Raw genomic sequence first — 5,452 nt, 5'->3', positions numbered from 1 at the left:
TTAATATACACAAAGTTCTCACAATAGCATCTGACACACACTAAGTGCTATGCAGATATTAGCAATTACTATTACTACTATCATTGTCATTAACCTTGAATTGGAGCAATCCTTAAATCTATCCCCATGTAAATGTGTGTATACCCTACAATACCCTGATGTGAGTGTGTCACCCATCTGAGTATCATCTGCCCCATATGTTGAGGAAGAAGAGAACTTGGAAGTTGTCATTCCAAGCATTCAGTAGACTTGATCAGTCTCTAGTAAGAGACTGATAAAGCAAGCAAGTTGGAATTATTTGTGGGACGTTTTGGCTGAAAATAGAGACCTCTTAAAAGATTGCAACATCTAGCTTGTCATGTGTTAAAGTCTATACTGATTGCACACAAATCTGTCTTCAAATAATGCAAGAGCAAATATATCCCAGTGCACGTCCATAAGAAATGAGCATTCATCCATGGGTTGTTGGTTTTCCAATTGCAATAGCAAAGATTTAGACCATATTTAGGACCCAACATACCCATCATAAAAGCTTATCGTTCCACTAATGTACATTTTTATCCAAGTACAGTGCATAATTAAATGCTAGCACTGAGAAGCACTACATTTAGAAAAGAGCAAGGCAAGACCATCAACCACAGCTGTTTGTATACTTCTCCAGCTCAAATATTTCATACTGTATACACTTGCTACTTACATTGCTTATTTTTTAAAATCCTTTTCTAAAAACTTTACAAATCATATTTTTTTAAAGATGTGGCAATGGGATCATTACATCATATAATCACAAAGCTTTAAAAATTAAATGATGCTTAAAGATCATTCAGTATACCTATCTGAAACTCTTTTTGCCAAATATTTTGAAGGTATCTGCCCTAAGTCACAGAATGACTTATGGAAGCAGTAATGCTGCAGCACGGGTGCAATCCAGTGGCAGTCCTTACCAATTCCCTGTAAAGCCTAGACTGAGCATCAGAATCCTTTTCAACACAGTGACCCAGCAACTCTATGCATGTGCACCGTCTTCTAGATTCCCTGAAATATGTCAAACACTTTCAAAGTCTCCTATGGACATTTCATTCCTGAGCTTTCTTTGTAAAATTTTTGGTTAGCTCCTTGTTTGCCCCAACTATTATCCACTACCTCAAGCTGCTACAATGATAAAAAATTACCTCTGATCATTCTTAATGAATACTCTCAAGAAAAAGGCTGTTCACATGGACTAAGCTCCAGATCTAGGTCTAACAAAAGCAGTCTATCACTCCTCAGCCTCTTGGCTAAGATCAAGTGTAGTATCTGTTCTTATCAGTTTAGCAAAGGCAGTCGTGGGAGTCAGTTCTTTCAAGAAACCATGAGACAGGTGAGATGATTGTAATCCGCTTAGAATGGGGCTTTGAAGGAGCTGGATGCTGCTTTGCCCATTGCAGTGGCTGCCAGGTTGCTGATTTTCACTGTTGCAGTCTGTGCGTTTTCAAGGCTAGCACAGAGCTGGGGGTGGGGGTGGAACAGGACAAATTAAAATGCCACAGAACTTGCTATTCTTACCAATATTCTGCCAGTTTTCTTGAATAATACTCCTCAGCTGTCTATAGGTCTTTGGTTAATTTCCAGAGTTTTCAAAAAGTTTATTCTGACAATTTTGGTGATATTCTTGTTGCTTTTGTAGACAACAGGGTTTTCTGAAGTCCTTCACTATTTTCTCTGATGTCACAAATTATTTTTATATTTGTTCTATATGTATCAATATTTATATAGATTAGATAGATTTATAGAATGGGAAGTCTTTATTACAGCTTAGAAGGCCCCATGTGACCTGATCCCCTGCTTTCTTCTAAGGGGTCTCTTACCCAGCTCTCCCTGGCTCACCATGAATCACTGGTGTACCTGAAACCTCCTAACATTGCCTCATCAAAGCCGTTGTGTTTGGTTTTCTCTCTCTCTCTCTCTCTCTGGAGTTTTCTTCCCCTACAAAAAACTTCTCATCCTTCTGGTCTAACCTCAGATATCACCTTCTCAGAGGCCATCTCTGACCCCCTGTTCTGAAAGAGCTCTGTCTCCTCTGACCACAAAGCCCTCTTATCTCTAAATCATCTTTATCACAGCACAAGGTTTTCTTTCACAGCCTTTATTAAACACCACAATTATAATGTTTGCAGTGCTCAGTTGATGTATTTCTTCGGTAGAATGACAGCTTCCTGAGAATAGGGACCTTGCTGGTCCTATGCATGTCTATATCCCTTTGGCCTGCACAGTTACAAGAACATAGTAGGTGTACAATAGCAGATAGTTGAATGAACAATAGAGTTGAATGATGAGAATTCTATTTTGCATCAGTAACATCCCTGGGTTTGGGATGCTACAAGTTTACTCTCTCTTTCAGTTAAATTCCAAGGACAACCAACCAAAATGTGATGAGGAGTCAATTGCACTAAGATGACTCTCAACACCTTGAACTTCTTCTACTGGAGAAAACTTGATAGGAAAGGAAGGGTTCTTGCCTAAAGATTGGGATCTATTGTTCATTTTTTCCATTGCCTAGAACAAGATACCATTTTTATCTCAGCCTCTAATTTCCTCATCTGTAAAACCACAAGATGAATCAGGTGATTGCATAGTGTCCTCCACCCTCCACCCTCCTGTTCCTGGAGTCTCACAATGCACCGTATTACCAATTAGAGAGAAAACTGCTTAAACTTCAAAAAAGTGAAATTGACTTCAAACACTACACAATGAAAGAATAAATATGAAACACCAGGATACCACTTTAACAGAATCTTTTTTATGTCCATAATGGTACTTTAATGTTTTTTGCCAGGGACATTTTGAGGTTTATGGCACTAGAATAAAACATATAATCTTGCATCTGGTTAACCAACTTACAGCTATTCCAAACTGCTCTGTGATGCCATTGGGATTAAATTTGCTGAAGTTTTTATGTTATTTTATTTTAAATGAAATAAGCTGTGAATCAAATTCACCAAGTGATAAAAGAAATCTGAGGTTGGTCTTCGTATGGGTAGCACAATAAACGGGAATATTTCTCTGGCTTCTCAGAAGCTCTGGTTCTTATCTCAAAAGACCACTTTGGAGTTACAAACTTTATAGGGATCCTAATTCAGGAAAATGCAGGAAAGGGGAAATGAACAAATAGCAAGGAAATTTCCATCTCTGAAGTACAAGAAAGAGTACTTTAAAAAATGCTGGTTTTCTTAGATCTGGATAATGAGGTTTGAGTACTTAAGATAGAGGCCAGATGGGTGAATCAAGTGAGTGTTGTATGCCTATTTTTGGATGATATAATTTCTCAACCATCTCTCCCATGGATTGAAATTTCCCTGTGTATAGCACAGTGCTCATTATAAAATAAGTAACACAGTTATAGCTTGAAGGAGGATTTAATCATTATTTAGTCTATCTCAAAACAAGAAAAGCCCACCTGCTTCCGGTTTCTTCCTGGAAGCTGGAGAATGCTGCCCCACCCAGAGTCACTCCTTTTCTTCAAGAGCACTTGGAATGTGCCAGATGGTTGGTCCAATTCTCTGGATTGGAAGCAGCATACTGTGGGCCCCACCCAGGTTCAGGCTGAGAGGCAAGTAGAATACAACACTGTACATAGGATGACCTCTTTTAGATTTTTTTAAACATTTTTTAACATCTGCTTTATTGAACTAGATTAAAGACTTTTAGAGGATTTTTACACTAATCTAAACCAGAGTTTCTCAATCTTGGTACTATTGACATTTGGGGCCGGATGATTCTTTGTTGCAGAGGTTTGTTCTGTGCATTGAAGGATGTTAACAGCATCCCTGGCCGCTATGTATTATTTTTCTATAGCAACTCCCCTGCCACAAAGTTTGACAACCAAAAATGTCACTGGACAGTGCCAAATGTTATGTCCAGTTCAGACTCCTAATTGAGAGCTGGTATGTTCCTCAGAGTTTGCTCCTCTGATGAGAGAAACTGAACCAAGAACACCACTACAGAGTCTGCCAATAACCAGCTTATAAGGAAACCTCAGCTTTGGGCCACTCTTTTTGGGCCAATAACATGATATTTTGTTGATTCAACAAGTATTCATATGTCTACTTATAGAAGCATTTCTAGCATAGCAATGGCTACTTTTTGAGTAATTTCTCTGTGCTGAGTGCTTTATATGTTTTGTCTCATTTGAATGTCACAAGAACCCTACAAGTTATGAAGGTGAGTAGTGGTCGAACCTGGATTTGGATTCATACTTTTTACCCTTCAAGCTCTTTAATCCTTCCCCTTATTGCTGGTGGTTCTTGTGACCTTGGAAATTTTATAGACCACAGAACATAGCGGTTAAGAGTACAGGTTCTAAGGACAAAATGCCTAGATCTTAATCTTGTCTCAATTAATTCCTAGCCGCATAAACTTGAGGAAGTTACTTAAACTCTCTGAGCTCAGTCTTTAGTCTATAAAATGCACCCCTCTCAGAGGATTGCTATGAGGATTCAGGGAGGTAATGCATAAAAATGCCTGGCACGTAGAAAGTAGTCAATTACAATGAGTTTAGGTTTCAAAATCATCTGCCTAGCGGGACTAGAAAGTGACACACAGGAGGAGAGTGTGCCTAGGCATTGTGTTAGGAAGAGGTGGAGACTGCAGTGTACTATATAGGACACATCCTGTCTATAGGTTTTCCAGCCAATCTTTAAAAACACAGGGATAAGCCAAACAACTTATGTTGGCAGAATTGATTGGGATCATAAGCTCCCAGTTTATTGGTGAGGCCACTGGAACCCAGAGAAGTTTTCAGGGTCATGCAGTTTCTGAGTGGTGGGGTTTTACATGGAACCCAGGCCCTATTTTATCCCTGGCCAGTTCTCATCTTACTGCCATGGATGTATCTCCTCCCACTCATGGAAAAACATCTCTTGCTTTTATTTCCTCAAGTAAGTTCTGATTTCTTGATGAGCTGAAAGAATATATTCATATAGAGACCTGGGCAATGCTTGTGGGCATGGGATCGCGCCTGCCAGGGCACCCGAGCATTTAAATTGTTCCCCACTGGGCATCAGATCCCCCCAGTGACAGATTGCAGAGTGCTCCAGCTTGAGGATTATAGTTTTCTACAGGGATGAAAAGGGCCAAGACTTGCGAATAAATACAACCACCAATTAGACTCCCTCAACACTATATTTAATTTAGAGGCCTTAAAACAAACAAGGTTTGCTTTATTTTAAATATTTGATTTTTTTCTAAAAGCCACCACACTTTATTTCTTGCTTTTGATCCTAAGGCAACTGGTTGGTGGAACTTCAAAATGAAAAACATCATATTTGACAGAATCATACCTCTGACATATAACAACAGCTTAAGAGTCCATGAAAATCCCCAATATTGTACGTGAATTTCCAAATATTTCTGCCAGTTTATTCCAACATACCTCTCTACTATTTATTATTATCCAGTATGCAGTAGGGCAGAG

At 39.0% G+C, this 5,452-nt stretch overlaps 1 pseudogene; it reads left to right on the top strand.

The window, feature by feature from the left end:
- Nucleotides 1–1,257: 1,257 nt before the first annotated feature.
- LOC138393325 (U2 spliceosomal RNA) lies at nt 1,258–1,471 on the top strand (annotated as a pseudogene).
- The last annotated feature ends 3,981 nt before the right edge of the window (nt 1,472–5,452 follow it).

Source organism: Eulemur rufifrons, chromosome 10, assembly GCF_041146395.1.
Source record: "Eulemur rufifrons isolate Redbay chromosome 10, OSU_ERuf_1, whole genome shotgun sequence".
Lineage (NCBI taxonomy): Eukaryota > Metazoa > Chordata > Mammalia > Primates > Lemuridae > Eulemur > Eulemur rufifrons.
Note: the sequence above shows the minus strand (reverse complement) of the source record. Positions and strands in the feature narration are given on the sequence as shown.